Source organism: Myotis daubentonii, chromosome 2, assembly GCF_963259705.1.
Source record: "Myotis daubentonii chromosome 2, mMyoDau2.1, whole genome shotgun sequence".
Classification (NCBI taxonomy): domain Eukaryota; kingdom Metazoa; phylum Chordata; class Mammalia; order Chiroptera; family Vespertilionidae; genus Myotis; species Myotis daubentonii.
Window position 1 is genome coordinate 30,489,108 of NC_081841.1, and position 21,723 is coordinate 30,510,830.

A 21,723-nucleotide genomic window follows, 5' to 3' on the forward strand; every position below is an offset into this window, starting at 1 on the left:
AGAAGGGGCGCCTTCTTGGATTTCGTGTTTCAGTAGCCTATGTCCGCAGCACCCTAAGCACCATGGTGAATTTGCAGGACCATTGTGGCATATTTGAATCTTCGAGCTGTCAATGCACCAACTACTGCTATGAAATTGTTTGAATCTAACTATTTAATAAAGGAAGCCATTAAGTTTTTAGGTATTTTATTTGTTTGGTTGCTTGTTATTTGTTTGTTTAGGACTAAGGATGCCATAAAAAAATTATCATCATACTAAGGATATCATGAACCTAGACAGGTGGGGAACCTCTGTAGACCGGGAAAGACTCCTAGCATAAGGAGAAAATATAAAGAGTAAGAGCCCCTCGCCTAGGCTCCTCACTATCATAAGACTCCTTGGCACATAAAGGGGACAGAACCACAACCTGGTGCTCTTTTTTTAGAACCAAGCCGTTTGTGGAATCTTAGGACAAAGGAAACTGGTCCCTATATTCTGAACAGGCCCCTAAAATTTGGCATAGAAGGTCTTAACAGCCTCCACTGAGCTTTACAAATCCCAGAATGATATGGAGCAGCAGTTTGATTTTTCAAGAACACTAAAAAGATGTGAATGTAGGTAAGAGCCCTGCCAGATCTGAAGGCCTCGTTCAGGCAGAAATAAAGAATGCGTGCATGATGAGGTACCTGAACAGGATGGGGCAATGGGTATCTCAGAGATTCCTGTGTGACCAAATGTCCTTTTTAGCCCAGAGGGCTTAGACATAAGTCCTGCAAATATTAAATGCAACCAAAGGGAATGAGAAATAGAGGTATAAGGGAACTGACCACATTAACAACAGTTAGTAGTATAGGAATGGGTGTTTAAACAGAAATTGAGTTATTGAAAAGTAAAGGTATACTTCTTACATACTTTGATCTGTGGACTGAGATTTATTACACCATGACCATATAAAATGGAAATGATTTCATCACTATTAGGGCACTATCATTTCTAAGAGACTTTGCTTTTCTTTTCAAGAAAAATATCCTGTCTAAACATGAAGAAGAAAAAGTTTGATACTGCTAACAGAGAGAGAATGTGGTTCAAATCAAAATCCACTTAAAATCTGCCATGCCCACTGTGACATATTTTCTAAATATTGGAACTAGAAGAAGACACTAAGAATATTTTCCAGTGGTGTTCAAACATTCTTAAGTTCAGAAACTGTTTCCCAAATAGAATATTACAAGTAGAATATTATTAGAGACCCCAAGGGATAAAAGTGATGTTATAGTAACAAAATTTCATTCTTAATTCAAATTTATAATATGCATTGATTATTTAAAAAAACAACCAGTGAAAACACTACAGCTATTTTACCAAAGCAAAAATATAAAAAATTGAAGGTTATTGGTGTCAGTTGTGGTCTTAAATCAAACAAGTGATCTTATATCAGCTATGTTGCTCAGTTTATTTCTAGTAGGGGAACAGAACATAGTATTTTGTATTCCCCATTTCTGTTGCCTGATTCACAAGATAAATAGATGGTAGGGGTAATAACTTTTTAATGGTTTATCTTTTTGTCTCAGATTATTCTTCAGTGTTCTAATTACCTATTTAAATGTTAAAAAAAAAAAAAAGACTACTCTAAAACCTAGTGGCTTAAAAATCACAACAATTCTTTAAATCCAGAATTCAGGCAGAATTTGGATGGTTGACTTCTTCTGCTTGGTGTGGCAGTAACTGGAGTCATTCTTCAATGATACTCAGCTGATAGATGATCTGGTCTTGAGTGACCAAAATGACTTCACTTACACGCCTCATGCTTTGGTGGGAACAACTGCAAGATGGGCTCAGCTGGGCCCTTCCTCCTCTCCATACAGACTCAGGGCCTCTCCATGTGGTCACTGAAACAGACTAGTGAAATGTTTTGTATGATGGTTCAGGGTTCCAAGAATGAGCACTCCCAGAGGCCTTTCCAGAAGCTACAAGTCATCTTGTAACTTAGCTTCAGAAGTTCAGAACATCCTTTCCAACATATTCCATTGATCCAACAAGTCATTAAAGCCTTGTGAGGAATGAACTCTACCTCTCAATGCGGGGAATGGCATGTGCATACAAGGAGTTGAAGGAATTGATAGTGGCCCCTTGTAGAGACAAGCTACCATATTCAGGGAAACCAATCAAGGCATTTGAAAGAAAAGTGCCATTTCAATATTTTATAAGTAACAATATCTATAAACAGTCCTTAATTGGCAAATGTTCTGTGTAGAAAATCAAGATTCTTCAGAATGTCATTGTTAGGTGGAAAAATAATTTTCACATTATGACATGGTTAATGGTGTATTTGTTAAATCCCAGAGACCTACCCAGCTGGTGTAGCTCAGTGGATCAGGGTTGACCTATGAACCAGGAGTTCACGGTTTGATTCCCCATCCAAGCATATGCTCAGGTTGTGGGCTCAATCTCCAGTAGGGGCACAGGAGGCAGCCAATCAATGAATCTCTCTCATCATTGATGTTTTTATCACTCTCTCCTTCTCTCGTCCTCTCTGAAATAAAAAAAAAATACTATATATATATATAGTATATATATATATATATATATATTATATATATATTAAAATCTCAGAAACCTGAGAAAACATGTTGTCAGATATTTTCTTAAATTTTTAAGATAATCAGATTTATGTTATTGTGTACATTGAGTCTGTTTACATTTCTTTACTGACACTTTTATCTATAGTTGTAAATCATTGGGATCTTGAATTGTTGAACAAACATGAGCTTGTTCAGGTTCTAGAATTTACTACTCACATCATTACCAATAATCCTGAAGATCCTGTAATTAAAAATTTAAGCTCTAATAAAATTGAGATTTGCATGCATTGTATGCAAAGACGCTAGAATCTTCTTTTTTCTTAATAGCTACTGATCCTCTTATATAACATATGATGACTAATTAAGTAAATTTTGGCAACAACTTTTCTACAAGTCACAAATTATTTGATGCTTTTTCTGCCCTTACCACTGCTCTTATAGAGTAATTGAAGACATTTTTACATTTGGAAACAACTTTTAACTCATCTTTTCTTTCTAGCTTCTATGAATGATGTACTTGATGGAGTACTATATCGTCTTTACTTCTGTATGCCAGAACATACCATAAATTGGGAAAACCAAGAGATCCAGAGTATTTGCAGTATCCTTTGAATTGTAAAGAATTCTCAGCTTTTTTTAAAATTAAATTTATTGGGTGGGGTGACAATCCTATCTAATAAAAGAGAAACATGGTAATTGGCGTACGACTGCTACCCTTCCCATTGGATAATCAGGGCAATATGCAAATTAACTGTCAGCCAAGATGTCGGCTGGCAGCCAGGCAGCTTAAAACTAACATGAGTCTTGCTTGCTTCAGTGACAGAGGACTCCAACGTTCCCCGCCTGCCCCTGCAGGCCTCTGAGCTGCAAGCAACTATGTAACAAATATAGAAGCTAAACAAAACCCCAGAAACCTGCCGGGCTTCAGCCAGCAGGATCGCAACATTGTAAGCAAAGGCCAGAAACCTACTTTCAGCAGCGGAGGCCTAAGAGCTGGAGCCAAGCCTCAAAGCTAAAGCTGGCCCAGAATTAAAAAAGAAAAAAAGGAGCGGTTGGGAGCTTCAGTCACCCCCAGCCTGAAAACCGCCCTCAGCCCCTCACCCAGACTGCCCAGGCACCCCAGTGGGGACCTCTACCTTGAAGGGTGTGTGACCAGCTGCAAACAGCCATCATCCCCTCACCCAGGCTGGCCAGGCACCCCAGTGGGGACCCCCACCCTGATCCAGGACACCCTTCAGGGCAAACCAGCCGGCACCCACCCATGCACCAGGCCTCTACCCTATATAGTAAAAGGGTAATATGCCTCCCAGCACCGGGATCAGCGGAGCTGCAAGGCCTCCCGGCACCAGGATCAGCGTGACAGGGGGCAGCGCCCAAAGCCCCTGATCGCCCTGCGGCTCTGTGTGTGACAGGGTGTGACGCCCCAACCCCCTGATCGGCCCTGCTCTGTGTGTGACAGGGTGCGGCGCCCCAACCTCCCCCCCCCCACCACGGGCCCTGCTCTGTGTGTGATGGGGTAGAGCCATAACCTCCCCATCGGCCCTGCCCTGAGTGTGACAGTGGCGGCACCCCAACCCCCTGATTGGCCCTGCTCTGTGGGTGATAGAGGGCGGTGCCCCAACCCCCTGGTGGGCCCTGCTCTGTGTGTGACAGGGGGCTGCACCCCAACCCCCTGATTGGCCCTGCTCTGTGCGTGATAGGGGGTGGCACCGCAACCTTCCCATTGAACCTGCCTTGAGTGTGACAGGGGATGGTGCCCCAACCCCCCAATCGGCCCTACCCTGAGCGTGACTGAGGGTGGAATCACAACCTCCCAATCGCCCTGCTTTGTGTATGACAGGGGGCGGCACCCCAACTCCCCAATCGGCCCTGCTCTGAGCCCAACCAGGGGCTGCACCTAGAGATTGAGCCTGCCCTCTGCCACCCGGTAGCAGGCCTAAGCCAGCAGGTTGTTATCTCCCGTGGGGTCCCAGACTGCGAGAGGGCCCAGGCCGGGCTGAGGGACCTCCCTCCCCCCCGAGTGCACAAATTTTTGTGCACCGGGCCTCTAGTCCTATATAATCAAAGGGTAATATGCAAATTGACTGAACAGTAGAACAACCAGTCGCTATGAGACACACTGACCACCAGTGGGCAGATGCTCAACACAGGAGCTGCCCCCAGCCCACAGACTCTCATTGCTGGGAATGGGGATCCGGGGGTGGGTAGTGCACACCCCCCCCCCCCCCCGCTGGTCACCCCAAACACAGAGGGCAACCCACAGCAGGGGGGCGGGGCAGGTGAGCAGATGGGAACAGCCAACCTCTTGGTCCCTCCCCCCTGGCCTTCAGGCTCCAATCACCCAATAGCAGATGAGGAACCGAGGGGTGCATGGCGGCAGCGGGCAGGGCTGGCTGCTGGCAGCCAGGGAAGATGGCCCTGATCACAGGCCAGGCCTAGGGACCGTACCTGGGCATGAATTTTTTGCACCGGGCCTCTAGTGGTTAATAAGATTATATATGTTTCAAGTGTAGATCTCTATGTTTTCTTTATTAAATTTCAGCTTCTTAACTAACACAAGTTCAATATACATTCTTAAATATATTCTAGAATATGTATGTTATCAGATAATGTTACTGATATGCTCCTATAGTTGTTACTATATCAGTGACTTACAAAATAACTTGTTATTTTTTTACCAGTCCACTAGTGTTGCCTGAATTCACTCTTGTAGTTGTATTGGTCAGGTGACTTGCCTGGGGCCAGGAGGTCTAAAAGGTCTCACTCATATGTCTTGGGCCTTGGTGCTGGCTGTTAACTAAGCCATAATTTCTGCATCATTTCTCATCGTTCAGTTGCTTGACTTCTTTTCATGGTAGCCAGAGCATTTCAAGAGGGAAAGAAAGACCAGACCTCCAAGGCTTTGGAGGTCTAGTCTCTGAACAGTGTAACTTTAGCAATATTCTAGTAGTAAAAGCAAGTCAGGAGGCAAGCTCAGATTCAAGTGGGAAATATATTCCATCTCTGGATTGGAGGAGCTCACAATATTTATGAAAGAATCTGGAATTCTTATTTTTATATTTACAAAACTTTATTTCAAACTGGTATTATAACTTGTCATAGAACATAGAAGTATCTTGCAAAATTTCAATGTGTATATCACATTGAAGATTTGGGCATTTTTAGTACCATAAAACCAAATCCCAGGGATAAATAATCGTTAAAAAAAATAGTGCTTTTAAGTTTTCATTTCTTTACTGACACTTTAATCTATAGCTGTAATTCACTGAGACCCTGAGTTGCCCAGCAAATATAAACTTGTATCATAGTGACTTTAAAGAGAATTTTTTGCATATTGCTTTCATTTGCATACTGCTGTCAGTTTGGTCGATAAGATTTGAAGATGCATTTAGTAGTTTATATTATGAGTTTTTTTATTCTGAGCTTAATCAATACAGCACATCTATCCTGAAATGTGAACCTGATCGATATCATTTTCATCTTCACATTTGCTTTTTAAATGTCCTTCTTTTAACCAGTAATTCATTTCTAGTTGCAGGTACTTCACCTTAAAAAAAAAAAAAAGTATGTATATATGTAAAAGTTAAGCACAAAGCTTCTGAAACATAGTAACAAGCATCTAAAATAAAAACAAGCATTAAAACACGCTGCCATATGCATTCTCAATGGAGGCAGACACTTAGATTGACGCCACTGAAGCTTGCATCGTGCATAGAAGCAGGCCAGACAGATGTGCATGCATCTGATTGGTCGTTCGTTTGATGGCAGCCTCTGTATTCACTTGTATAGTTTCCTATAGAGGACATGGGCTTGAATTTGCAGGAAATGTGCAGAATTTTCAAGAACTAGATTCTTCTTAGTCAATGACACATTTATAAGGCAGTCAAATATAGTCACAGGAGGCTTTATTCCAGGATTAACACAGAAAAAGAGGTTGATTTAACAGTGTTTGGGTGGTCGCAAGTATGCTAAAATTGGGTGTGGGGTTGGAGGGGGTCAATGGGGGGGAAAAAGGGAACATCTATAATACTTTCAACAATAACAATAATTTTTTTTAATGCTAAAATTGGGGATTTCGCATCTTTTGTTTATAACAATTGAAATTTTTTAACAGTCCAAAAAATGCCTTTTAAAAGTGAAATTTGAATCAAATGTTCTTAGAATGTCTGTAGCAGTGTGAAAACCACTAATTTGGTCAAGTAGACAATATAACCTAAAGAAGTTAAGAATCGCCGAAACTGGTTTGGCTCAGTGGATAGAGCGTCGGCCTGCGGACTGAAGGGTCCCGGGTTCGATTCCGGTCAGGGGTGTGTACCTGGGTTGCGGGCATATCCCCAGTGGGAGATGTGCAGGAGGCAGCTGATCAATGTTTCTCTCTCATCGATGTTTCTAACTCTCTATCTCTCTCCCTTCCTCTCTGTAAAAAATCAATAAAATATACTAAAAAAAAAAAAGAAGAAGAAGTTAAGAATCTTGCCCAAAGGATTAAGGAACTGGGGCAAAAATCCAGGTCATGAGATTCCCAGTCATCATCTTACTAGACTTCGCTGTCCCTTAGCTCTCTCTAATTTTCATCCAACCTTGGTTCTGCTGTCCTTAGATCTCAAATAGCTAAAGAAGTTTAGAAAGAGAAGAGGAAACGTTTTATTAAGATAAACAATAGCACCATATTCACAGAACTAAAAATGACATTGAAAAATCATTCTTTTTCTATCAGGTTTGTATGCATGTATATAATGTAATATATCAAAGAGAAAATGCATTGCCATCAAAATTCCCCTTGGAACAAGACAAAGCAAATCCTCCTCATAGTTTTTATTTGCTTTAAGTTCTTCAATAAATCAGAGGGGGAAACTCTTGCTAACATAAGTTTTCAAAGTCCTGATTTTTGGGCTCCAATTCCTCTCCAAACTATTTATTGATTTAATTGCTCAGATACAATACCATAGATGGAATCAAGATCTAGTCTGCCCAGTTTTCAAGAAGGACAATCTCCTACTCCCTCAAAGTAATAGAATTATTACTTTCCTGGGCACAACTTGAAAACTTTATGCTAAAAGCTGAAGAAGAAACAATATCTAGTGTTGAGGAGATTTTAGAAAACTAGGTATTATAAATTGTTTCAATATTTCTAGAGGGCAATTTGGCAGTAAGTGTTTAAAAGTCTCTTAAAATTGTGCAGTTCTTTTGACTGAGCAATTTTACTTCTAGCAATTTAACGTAAAGAAGTAATCTCCCTATGTATATACATTTCCCACTAAATATGGTAGTCATAGTATGTTTTTTTCACATCATCAAATTAGCAATCACCTGAAATCACCTAAATGTCCAAGAACACAAAACTGGTTAAATAAACTGTTATTTCCATACATGAGCCAATCATCTATAGTGGCTAAATTCTTAGTATTTGGAATGATACAAATCTCGGTTCATGTCACGTACTACCTGTGGACAATGACAAAGTTAGCTATTGAAATTTTCTAAGTCTTAGCTTCCTCATCTATATATATAAAAAGCCAGTATCCGTGATGACCAGGACGACCAAACAACTGGTCACCATGAGGTGGCACTGACCACCTCTCGGTTCTTCCCCCAACCCCGGCCCACGAGCGGGGCAGGGCGGGACTGGGGACTGGCGAGTGGACTGAACGGCTGACCTCTTGGTCCCTGCCCCGGTCCTCAGGCTCCGATGGATCAGCGATGGTGAATGGGGGAATCGGGGTGGGTGGTGGGAGGACTGGACTAGCTGTCAGGCCGTTTGAATCACCAGCTCATCCCTGGCTGCTCGGGGGCTCAGGAAAGTGGCGCTGGCGACTTCACCTCCATGTGCATGTGCCGAGCCGGCCACTGATGGAACACGCTGCCCGCTCAGGGCCGCTCGTGCCGGAGCGGGTAGGTCACAGGCATGCCCCGCAGCTTCCGTCAGCACCTCAAGCCCAGCAGCAGCGGCATTACTTGGGAGGTATTAAACATCGTTTTATAAAAGAATCTTTAGTCTTATTGAGACTAAAAGTTATAAAAGAGTATATATGATGATGCCAAGTGTATGCACACATCCCTTTTTACATTGAAAAAAACATTGGAAGATCATCATCAAAGTGTTAAAAAATTATACCTCTAAATGTTCAAATTCTGGATGATTTTCATTGTTTTCTTTTTCATATAGTCCAAAGTTTCTACAATACAGTTTTTATTTTACATGCAGGGGGGAAAAAACACTATTTAAAAAAAATAAACCTTTACTAGTATATCAGTTGCTATTTAAACTGCATGCTGGGTTTTCTTAGTTTCATTTTTACAGGAGAGGAAAGCAGACCTCGGACTAAGTCCCTTGTTGAGTATGACTGCTCCCTACCACCCCTGGAGGGATCTCCAGGCCTCACTGTAAAACAAACTAGTTATTGTTTATACTTTATTACCCTTAGATTCTGTAGGCAGACAGTAGTTTTGATACTCAGGAATGTGAAATTTTAATAATTTTTTAAAACTGTGAATAGTCAAATAATCTCCAAGGGCATAAAATAGGGTTTTCTTCTGCCTTCCCTCGTCCTTTTTTTCTACTTTATGAATAAACAGATGTTTCTTGCCTACTACTATGGTGAGGACATGGGATTTAGAGCTCAGAAATAAATAAGATATATTTCTTATGCTGAAAGTGCTGATAATTTTTTTAAAATAACATTTCTATAACAATTTACAAAGCACTTTGCATTTATACCTCTGTTTAATTTTCATAGCAAAATTGTAGGGGGTGAAATAGTATTACTATAGTGATGATAGATATATGGTTGAAGATACGAAGAGGCATAAGTAATTTATTCAATTACTGGTGATCTTGAGACAGATCCTACATCTCCTTATTTCAAGTTTTCTGTTTTTGCACTAAACTGCCAGTAAAATGTATTAGTTAGGTGTATGTGTGTGTTATATGCATTATCAATTATATGCATTATCAGTCTTTGGTCTGTTTTGAATCTGCTCAAAGAGGCCCTCTATCTGGTTCACATATCAGAACATATAAATTTACTACTATAAGTTGTTAAAGACATTCTCTTCTGATGCACTGTCTACTACATCAAATGCTATATAACTGTTTGTGCTTTCATTGTTGTTGTTTTATAATTTATTACTAGAGAAAGCTTTATTTTCCCAGAGGAAACTATGTATTTCCTCCTATCTAATAATAAGAATTACGTAATTGATGATACCTCTTTTGTTGACTTGGCTTTCCAACCAACTCAAAGCCATATTTGAACCCATGAATGGCTAGTAATAGCCAGTATCCACTAAACATTTGGTGGGTAGCCCCAGACAGTGTTCCCAATGGTTAGAGCATTGGCCTTCACAACAAAGAGTCACAGGATCGACTCTAGGTCAAGGGCACGTACCTGGGTTTCAGGTTCAATCCCTGGTGCTGGTCAGGATGCGTGCAGGAGGCAACCAATCAATGCGTCTCTCTCACATCTCTCTCTCTCTCTCGTCCTTCCCTCCCTTTCACTCTCTCAAATAAATAAATAAATAAATATTTGGTAGATGAATGAAAGAATGAATGTATAAAGCAACTATGTTGACCTTTACAATTTGCATATTTGTATTATTTTGCTTAGTCCTTCTATTTCTGTCTATACGTTATTTTTATTTGATTATATGTATTCTTTATTATAATCAGCCTCAAATTGTTTTCAGAATAAGCCAGGAGATAAATAAATCAATAAGCAAATATCTACTGTACAGACTACATATTAAGTCCTTTACCCAGGACCTCTAATGAAGGTTTCAACACTTTTTAGAAGTAGGACAGTTCCTGAGAACATGTAGACATTCACTCATAATGCTTCCATAGGCAGTAAATCAGTATATAATTTGATGAGAAGAAAGAGGTGGCCTTTTCAGCAGATGCTAAAGACAATAAAGGCTTATACACATTTTAAGGGCCCATTTACTGCAGTTCCCAAAGCAAACATGTAGATTTGCCCTTCAACCCTTCACAATCACATGCTTCAAGATGTCCTTGGTGTCTCTCTTCCTTCTCTTGGTTTTCTTACATATAAACATTTGTGCCTGATTTCACCTGTGTAAAAATTGTAATAGGAAGTGGAGAGTGAAGATGAAGAATTACTTGTCTAGCTCTCAGATCCTCCCCGATACCCAAACACCGCTTTCACAATAGCCTTCACAATGCATGTGTACATATCAGATTCTGTGCAACATGGCTTTGAGACATGGTCACTGTACAAAAAGTTCACAGTCTTGGTGTTTATAATACTAATGTTGAAACTGTAAAGAGAGATATTTTCATCTATTTAGGAAGCATAGACCCAGGTATTTAGGGTAAGTGTAAAACAGATTTTTTTGGAGAAAATCTGAGCTAATTTTGAAGGATGATAGAAATTAGGCAGATTGGGTTGGGGGGTAGGGCAAGTGTAAAGGTGCAGATAGGAAATAGTATGCCATGTGCAGCAGGTACACACCTGCAGCATAGGTTTCTAAACTACTGAAACTGCCAGGAGTCATTCCTTGAGCCCAAGAGTCCTCCTTGGAGACACTGGTTGCCCAAGTCTCAAGGATCCCCAGGTGGGGATTAGAGTCCCCAGTGGGCATGAAACCGGAGACAGCATATTTGGGTTTGTACGTTAGTTATTTAACTAGCTGCTCTGTGGAGGATTGTTCAAGAAAATATAACTAAACACAAGGAAAAAAACTGGAAGCCTCTTCAGAATTTCAGATCAGAGAGGATGAAGACCTGGACCAAGTCAGTGATGCAGAGAGAAGTATAGACAAATTCAAGAAAAGTTTAGAAATTAAAATCGCTAGAATTGGTAAATGTAGAGAGGAAGATAAGTAGAGGAGTCCTAAGCCATTGGTGTGGGTTACTACAAGACTGTTAGCATCACTAACCGAGGGAAATCATAGGTGAAGATATGGGGTTTCGTTTTAGACAGGTTGAGATTGAGGTGCCTGTGGGACCTTTAAGTAAAGATGCCATCAGCATACACAACTCCAAGGCTTAGAGAAGTGATGAACAGAGAGAATAGCAAAAACTGCTGTTGATATAACCATCTAGAGATGAGAGAGTGAAAGTGAGAAGACCACTGGGTTTTGTGAGGCCACCAACATTTACTGTTTTGGCAGAAAGACGGGAGTCCATGTTGGAAATGGAGAATGGTAAAGGGATATAAAAAAAACTAAGAGACAAAAAGTTTCTAGATGAAATGCTTCATCCTCAGTGTGAAATGCAGCAGAAGATCCAGTAACATAAAGACAGAAAAGCATCCTCATTTGTTTTTGATTTTGGTTTTTTGGAATTTTTTGCAGTTAAGAGATCAGTGGTAACCTAGAAAAAAAGCTTCAGAAAGTAGAATGTTGGTTGCCAGAAGCTGGAGAGAGGGGAAAATGGGAAGTTGCTGTTCAATGGATATATTTTCAGCCATGTATGACTGAAAAATAAGAATGTGCATATAGTTAATAGTACTGTACACTTGCAATTTTGTTAAGAGAGTGTATTTCATTTTTTATTTTTATTTTTTTACATTTAAGAGTTGATTTTATTTTTTTTTCAATAAAAAGAGAAAAAAGCATTCACAAAATAGCTAAAGAGTAAAACAATTATAAAATGATATTTTTAAAAAAAAAAGAAGAAGAAGAAGAAGAGCCCTAGTCAGTTTGGCTCAGTGGATAGAGTGTCGGCCTGTGGACTAACGGGTCCCAGGTTCGATTCTGGTCAAGGGCACATGCCCGGGGTTTTGCAGGCTTGATCCCCAGTAGGGGGCGTGCAGAAAGCAGCCGATCAATGATTCTCTCTCATCATTGATGTTTCTCTCTCTCTCTCTGAAATCAATATGTATATATAATATTACATTACATTATATATTTATATATATAGATATATTATATATTTGTTTTAAAAGGAGAAGGAATAGTCCCACTTTCATTGTAATATTGGAAGCCAGACGGAGGTGGACTGAAGGAACATGAAAGGGAATTGAAGATGTGCACAGGAAATGAACAAACCTTTTTGGAGCCAGGTGCAATGAAAGTGATATGAAACTGGGCGGCAGATAGAGGGTGGAGGCTTGGCTATCCGTGGCATTTGCTGTCAGCATTTTTTTATCTGAGAGATAATCCGAATTTTCAGCCTATCTAAACTCCACGTGTGCAAATTGGCTCTGCTAGGAACAGTAGTTTTCTACTTGTCTCTAATGATGTTGCTGTGGAGCTTTTCTTTTCTTTTTTTTTTTTTAGACAACGAAGGTGTTTGTTTTGTTTTGTTTTGTTTTAATATATTTTATTGATTTTTTACAGAGAGGAAGGGAGAGGGATAGGGAGTTAGAAACATCGATGAGAGAGAAACATCGATCAGCTGCCTCCTGCATACTCCCCAGTGGGGATGTGCCCGCAACCAAGGTACATGCCCTTGACTGGAATCGAACCCGGGACCCTTGAGTCTGCAGGCTGACGCTCTATCCACTGAGCCAAACCGGTCAGGGCAACTGCTGTGGAGCTTTTCAAATTGCTTTCAGCACATCCTTGAATTGCTCCCTGTACTGTTCCAGTCCACTCTGTTAACTTGGTTGTCATCTACCTCCTTTCATGAGCCCTACCCAAAGAGCTGACGCCTCATCATTGTGGCCTACATTGTTAAGGAGGGGCACATTCCAGGGCCTTCTCCTGAAGATGAAGTTTTCTGATTTGTCAAGTGATGCTAATGGCATTTCTGGGTAGTCGTATTTATAATGGTACACCACTCTTGTAGATATTTTAGGAACATTAATCTTTATTCAAAAGAAAATTTAGGCCCTTACAGGCTTTTGGTTTTTCTTGACTTTGATGAAAAGTTGTAAATTGTATATTGATGTTGTGCTGTTGTGAATTACATTCTTTGAAAGTCATGGGAAGGTCTTCGGAGTCAAAAGTGATATAACATGCCTGGATGGTGTGGCTCGGTGGTTGAGTGTTGACCTATGAACTAGGAGGTCATGGTTCGATTCCCGGTCGGGCATATGCCCGGGTTACGGGCTCAATCCCCAGTGTGGGGACTACAGGAGGCAGCCAATCGGTGATTCTCACTCATCATTGATGTTCTATCTTTATCTCTCCCTCTCCCTTCCTTTCTGAAATCAATTTTAAAAAGACTTTTTAAAAAGTGATGTAGCATATGTCAATTATTTCTACATTTTAAAATCAAATTTTGTTTAGGAAAATGATATCAGAAGACTAATTCTAAACTGTGGCTCACTTTAATTCAATAGTATAAACAGAAATAGGAAGATATTTCCCAAAATCTTCAGAATAGAAATCACTCTATAGGACAGTGGTTCTCAACCTGTGGATCTCGACCCCTTTGGTGGTCGAACGACCCTTTCACAGGGGTCACCTAAGACCATCCTGCATATCAGATATTTACATTACGATTCATAACAGTAACAACATTACAGTTATGAAATAAAAACGAAAATAATTTTATGGTTGGGTCACAACATGAGGAACTGTATTTAAAGGGCCAGAAGGTTGAGAACCACTAGTATAGGACTTGCTTTATAAATTATTTATTTAACTAATTTAAATACCCAAGCTGCCTCCCAAGGCAGGCAGCTGGGCTGGGTGGAAACCACACCTGGTTACCCTTCAGAAGGGGCAAGGGGGAGGCTGAAGGATGGCTTTGGGGCCAGGTGGGCATCCAGCTGCCCTGGGAGGCCTGTTCTGCCTGCCTCTCTGCAGATGGGTCCCCTCTGGTGGCCACACTGCGCAGGCTGAGCCACTCCAGGTGCTAAACGTCAGCACAGACTCAGTGCTCACTGTGTTTGGGGGGGAAGGAGGGTTGAGGAGGAGTGTAGGGGCGGGGGGGTTGCCCGCCTGGTGTCTGCACCCTTCTGTCTAAGGGGTCAACCCACCAGCCCCTCCCAAACTGGTTTGAGGACCCTGGGGCTGTAGGCAGGCCCTGGGGGACTAGTGACAGGCTGGGGCCCCAGGCTCAGCAGGTCCCTGGAGCTGCAGGGGAGCGCAGAGGGTGCTGTGTGCTGAATGGGGGCTCTAGGGTGTGAGAGATGCTGCCACGGAGGTGGGGTGGCATCAGGGACTTGGACCAGGCAGCACCGGGGCAGAGCCACATCTCACAAAGTGAATGCAGGAAATCAATTGGTTTGCAGATGCTGAATCAATTTCTTTTCGAGGTAAAACAAAATCTGCCAGGGGAGGCAGGCGATGGAAGCCAGATACAGGAAAAGTAAGGGTACTTTGTCATCTAAGCCTCAGATGGCGAGGTGAAGCTCGGTGTTCTACACACAAGGCCCTCGCCCAATGCAGCGGGACTCCGCCAAGGTTACCAGCTGGGAGGAACCGCGGGATAAAGAGAGCAGCTTCCCAGAGGCACTGGTGCAATGACAGGACCCCTGTCCGCTGTGGGTGGAGGAGGGAGGTGGGGGGTAGGGTGAAGCCCATCAGAGCAAATGGTCACAGGGTGAGGAACTGCTTGCCCAGAGGCCACAGGTAAAGGAGACATAGGCTGTGGGTAGCCCAGGGCTCCATTTTTAGCTCTGCCCTTTGAACTGCTGTGTGCCCTCGAGGAAGTCGCTCTCCCTCTCTGTGCTACAGTAGCCTCACCTGTACAGTGGGCCACAGCTGCTCCTCACGGGAGTGTGAGGTGATTGTGTGTGTGTCCCACTTGCCCTGAGGGTTTTCCACTTCCTAGTCAGCACCCCTGCCTCACCACCCTTCCCTCCCCCAGCCTTCCAGTGACTGCACAGCCCCTCTGGACCTCTTGCATGGACTCTGGACGGTCCACTGCTCTCCTGTCTCTTTTTCAGTCCCCGCTGCCACAGTCCCAGCAGGAAAGAGATGGCACACACTAACGATTTTCCAGAAGGACTTTGGCAAAGGGGCTATTGATAGGTGTGAGAGCAGGGGCAGACAGCCAACCAGGGAAGTGGTACCCGGGAAACAGACTATCCAGGGTCTCAAGGGGGGTGGAACCAGGTGATCATGTGAGCATGGGCACGTGAACAAAGGGGTAGGGCCACGTGATCAAGCGGAAGCGGTCATGTGAGGACAGAGGAAGATTGAAGGGATGCAGCCAGGAGCCCCCAAAAGCTGAAGAGTCAGGAAGGGCCCTCCCCAAAAACCATGGTTGGCAAACTGCGGCTCGCGAGCCACATACGGCTCTTTGGCCCCTTGAGTGTGGCTCTTCCACAAAATACCATGTGCGGGCGCACACGTACAGTGCGATTGAAACTTCGTGGCCCAGCCCTAACTGGTTTGGCTCAGTGGAGAGAGCGTGGGCCTGCGGACTGAAGGGTCCCAGTTTCGATTCCGGTCAAGGGCATGTACCTTGGTTGCGGGCACATCCCCAGTGGGGAGTGTGCAGGAGGCAGCTGATCAATGTTTCTCTCTCATGGATGTTTCTAACTCTCTATCCCTCTCCCTTCCTCTCTATAAAAAATCAATAAAATGTATTTTAAAAAAAAGAAACTTCCTGGCCCATGCGCAGAAATCGGTATTTTATGGAAGAGCCACTCTCAAGGGGCCAAAGAGCCGCATGTGGCTCGCGAGCCACAGTTTGCCAACCACTGCTCTAGAGTCCTCCCAGGGAGCACAGCCCCAGACACCCTGATTTCAGATTCTGGCCCCAGAACAGGGAGAGCACTTGTTCCTGTTTGTTTAGGCCAGTCTGTAGTCAGCGCAGCAGCAGCCCCAGGAAATAGACCCTTCCTTGACCTTCCTTTTGTTCCAAGGACCAGGTTCTGGGAACAGCTGAGCCCTGTGTCCCAGCAGGGGAGACCCCCTAGACCTCTCACTGCAGGGGCTCACAGGGAGATTCAGCCATGTGTCTGTGCCTTGGCCTTGTCTCCCACTCCCCTGGGGGCTCCTCAGAAGTGATCGGGCAGTGGGCACCTGTAGAGAGCGCCTGGGAAGGCACATGGGCATTTCTTTAACTATTGTCAGCTGAAGCCAGTGGCGTTGGCAAAGCCACATTCTGGAAGCACGCTTTGCCAGAGGCAGGAGTGTTGTCAGCTTGACCTTCAGCCCAGGTGCCAGGGGGTGGGTTTTGTTATTTAAATCCAGCCAAGCACCAGGAATGAATACAACTCAGGCCCACCCAAGAATGCACATAATCTCCTTTGTCTTGACTTTTAGTAAAACTTCCTGTTTTTTGCTGTATAAAACAAATAAGCTGTATTGGCTGGGGTCACTGTCCCTGTCCCTGTCTCTCCATCAGAGGACAGCGGTCCCACCCAGCCCCAGCTTTTTTCTTCCATCTGTCTGTCTCTTTCTTTCATTTTCTCAATCCCCAGCCGCCCCTACTCAAGAACCAGACCGCTCTCTAGCCGCTCTGGATGCAGAGACGAGAGACATATTTACAGGCACCGAGGCAGGCTGCTTGGTGGGAAGTGCAGGCTACATGACTCCTCACAGCCTTGCCGAGCCCCCAGCTGCAGGATGATGCAGGGTACTCCCCAGCCCCACCCTTACCTCCCAGGCTTCCCCTAATGAGTCCAGCCTGGCCCTCCCTTCCTGGAGCACTTGGGTTGACAGGAGCCAGCCACTGGGTTGTCGTGCCCATAATCCTAGATGCCAAAACTGAGGCTCAGAGAAGGGGAGCAGAAGTCTCTACCCCCAGCCCACCTCCCCCTCAACTCAGCCCAGCTCACAGGCAGCTCCCCCAGCTGCCATGGTGTTGGAGGAGGAGGAGATTTTGAGAAGCAATCCAAAAATACACACCAGCTGGCCCCTCCTTCCTCACTCCTCTCCAGTTTCAAAGCCTCTTTTTGTACAGGTAGACGGGGCCTCTTCCTGGCCAGGCAGGTGAGAGCAAAGGAGGTCAAGGAGGCAGAGGGTCCAAGTGGTGGGTTCTGGGACCCCACCTTACCCAGCAGATTTCCTGGACCTGAGCTCCATCGCCCTCCCACAGTTCCCAGACCAGGCGGGCTCTTTCCTGCCTCCCTGCCTTCACACATGCAGTTCCCTCCACATTGAATGCCCTTCCTCATCCTTCAAATCCCAGCTCAGCTTTCACTCCACCGGAGAACCCTCCCTGAGTCACTTGGGGCTCCCCCTGCATCCTGCACCCACCCCAGTCACAGCCGTTTTCTTCACAGGGCATTGAGGTCTTGGGGATGCTAGCTTTGCCTTTGTACCCCAGCCCCTGGCACAGACTGGTCCTCCGTATATCTGGAAGGGAGGGAGGGGAGGGAGCAAAGAAAACACCTCTCAAAGGATTGGAGAGGATGACCCTGAGCACCTGGCACAGGGCTGGGCACGCAGCAAAGCCCACTGCTTCCTGCCGCCTCCACTTGGGCCTGGGCTCCAGCACCTTCTGCCTCATCTGGTTGGGAGCTGGCTCAGGGTCGGCTCCATACCCACAGCCTGTGTCTGTTGCCCATTTGGAGGCAAGGTAATTACACCAGGACGCAGACGTGCACTTGACTTCATAAGGAGCTAGAGTGTTAGGGAGAAAGGCCTCCATTCTCGGAAATCCCGGACTGTGCAAACTTGCAAGGGCCTGATGGCCATTATATAAAACAGATGGAAACTAAGCTGCTTGGGGCGAAGGGGTGGGTGTTGAAGTTGCCTGGGAGAGGGGACCAGAGCCCCCTTTCCCCTGTAGCTCTGGGTCCCGGAGAGATGGGGGTTGGGGTTGGTCCTGGTGGTGGGATGGGGCAGCCAGGAGAGAGGGAGAGCCCTGGGGAGAGTCTATTGGCTGATATTTACTAACTAGTACAGAATGGCCTCAATATTTTCAGAACTGTGTGTTCATGTCAGTGTGGCTGGGCCAACGAACTCATCTTTCACAGCAAGAAATCAGTCTATACAAACAAAAATGAAAATATGTCCTTGGAAAAAAATCATAATGACTTCAACCTTTAATGTTCTCAGGGTTTCTTTTTTTAAATCTTGAAGGGATATTTTAGGGGAAGTATCTCTTATCTAGAGGAAATATTTATATGAATTCAGCGTTTCCATCAACTTCTCTTTCTTTTTCTTTTGTGAAATTCAAGTAAAATAAAATTTAAAATTATACCCGAAATATGATTGTTATGGTTTTCTAAAAGTATCTCCACCCCCAAAAAATAATAAATAAAATAAGTACTCAAGTATATATTGAGTGCCTAATACTTGTCATAGGTAGGCACATTGGTATATGGAAGTAATGAATTAGGTACCCAACTTTACCCAGGAACGTCAGTCACCGAAGGCACTAGAGACGGTAGTGTTTGATCTGAGATTTGAAGAGTAAATGGAAAAAAAAAAAAAAAAGAAGAAGAAGAGTGAATGGAGTTCACCAGGTAGACCACTGGTGAAGGGCATTCTTTAATGAGGGACAGGTTTGTGCAGAATGAATCAGATTGGATAAAACAAAAGTGAAGGAAGTGGAGAATAAAATTAGAAGGCTGCTACAGTAACTTGTTCAGGGGAGCTATGACTACTCTACTCTGTGATAGGAGCTGGACAGATTAAAATAGTGTAATCGCTGACCTTAAGAAGCTCATGGTCCAGGAAAGAAAAAAAAATACATGTAAATGCTTCTGTAAGAGGCCGGACATACAAAAGAAATAAAATAGGGACAAGTAGGTGTGGTGTGAGAAACAATCTTCTCCTCTGATATGTGCTGTTCTGAGTTGAATTGTGTGCCCTCAAAGTTTTATACCTTGGAGTCTTAATTCCCAGTAGTCCAGCATGTGACCTTATTTGGACATAGGACCATTGCAGATGTTATTAGTTAAGTTAAAATGAGTTTATACGGGAGTGGGATGGGCTCCTAATCCAACCTGACTGGTGTCCTAATAAAAAAAGGGAAATTTGAAGGTAGACATACTTATAAGAAGAATGTCATGTAAATGTAAAGGCAGAGATTGGGGTGATGTTTCTAAAGACAAGGATATCAAAGATTGCCAGAAAACCACCAGAGACTTGGGACAGATTCTTCCTCACAGACCTTAGAAGATACCAACCCTGCTAACACCTTGATCTTGAATTTCTACCTCTAAAACTAAGAGAGATTTCTGTTGTTTCAGCCAACTCGCTTATACTACTTTATTATGGTAGCCCTAGCAAACTAGTACATATGCCATAACTAGCCTCATTTTGTTAAGGCAACCTAAATCCATAAAAGGTGCTATGAGTGTAATAGAAGTCTATGAAGGGACCTCTATTTGAAATATTTACCAAATACCCTAAAGTTTAAGAACCATAACCACATCATAACCCAATATTTTCCATCTTAGAGAGTTAGCAGGTAGTAAATCAATAGAAACTCATTTTTCAGATATCTATTTCAAAATCCTATTCTTCTATTTAAAGTCATTAACAAAATCCTTAATTTGTAATAGCTCCTTTCTGCTATTCTTCTGATTTTGAGCCATTTACTTGTCATCTGCCGATTCATTCCCATTCCAATCTCTGAAATTAAAGATACCCTTAGCCCAGACCAGTTTGGCTCAGTGGGTAGAGCGTCAGCCTGCAGACCAAAGGGTCCCAGGTTCGATTCCAGTCAAGGGCATGTACCTTGGTTGCAGGCACATCCCCAGTGGGGAGTATGCAGGAGGCAGCTGATCAATGTTTCTAACTCTCTATCCCTCTCCCTTCCTCTCTGTAAAAAATCAATAAAATATATTTAATTAAAAAAAAAAGATACCCGGTACATCTACACAATGGAATACTATGCTGTGGTGAAAAAAGAAGAAACTCTTGCCTTTTGCAACAGCATGGATGGAACTGGAGAGCATTATGCTAAGTGAAATAAGCCAGTCAGAATAAGATAAATACCACATGATCTCACTCATTTGTGGATTATAGAGAACAACATAGACTGATGAAAAGGGACAGATCCAAAGACTGAGAAACAGTGATCAGGCTATCAATCCCCAGAAGGAAAGTAGGGGAGGGAGGGGGTAAGGGGAAGAGATCAACCAAAGGACTTGTATACACGTATATAAGCCAAACCAATGGACATGGACAACAGGAGGATGGGAGCATGAGTGTGTGTGTGTCGGGGGGGGGGGGGTGGTGGAGGGGGGAGGTTGGGGGTTAATGGGGAAGATGAGGACACATTTGTAATACCTTAACTAATAAAAAAAATAATAAAATAAAATAAAATAAAGATACCCTCAGTCAGAGAATATTTAATAAGAGTAGACTAATCATCTTGGACAGAGTTCAAATACTGTTCTGATAAATAGGCTTTTCCTTTTTTAAATATATATATATATATATATATATATATATATATATATATATATATATATATATATATATATATATATTGACTTCAGAGAGGAAGGAAGAGGAAGAGATAGAAACATCAATGATGAGAGAGAATCATTGATCAGCTGCCTCCTGCACACCCCCTACTGGAGATTGAGCCCACACCCCGGGCATGTGCCCTGACCAGGAATCTAACCATGACCTCCTGGTTCATAGCCGGTGTTGCTCAACCACTGAGCAACACCTGCTGGGCTAGGCTTTCCTTTTGTTTATGACCAATCCCAGATCATGTCCCCAAACACCAGATCATGTTAGGCTTTCTTGGCAACCTTTAAGTGTCTCTGAGTGAGACTCTGTTTCATGACATTCCTGCTGATTCATTCTATAGCTAGCTCCCCTGATAATCCGTGCTATCTTGGTGGATGTAGCCAGGCTCTGGATCCTTGCTTTCTCCACTCTGGCCCATCTAGCACTGATTAAACTCTGACCTAGTTTTCTTTCTATTAAACAGTGAAGATTTAATTTCCCAGGTTTAAAAATACAAAATACCTTTGATCATTTGGCATAGCTCTCAGTATAAGTTAAGATATGCTATGATAATAAGCAACACCAAATTTCAGCAACTTAAAACAACCAAATTTTTCTTCTTGGTTTTGTCCATTAAGGGTCAGTTGGGATATCTGCTCTTCAATCCTCTACTCCATTTTCTGCTCTTCCTTATTCTGGGACCCAGGCTGACAAGTAGCCACCATCTGGAATATCACCAGGAGTTGTGGTCAAGGGAAAGAGGGCTCTAGGGAAGTCTGCCATGGTGTGTAAACGCTCCAGCCTAGAAGGGACTCACCTCACTTCCACAAAACTCATTGACTAGAAAGTTCAGTACAGCGGTGCCTTCACTTACGAGTGCCCCGACTAATGAGTTTTTCAAGATATGAGCCGTCTCTCGGCCAATTTTTTGCTTTGA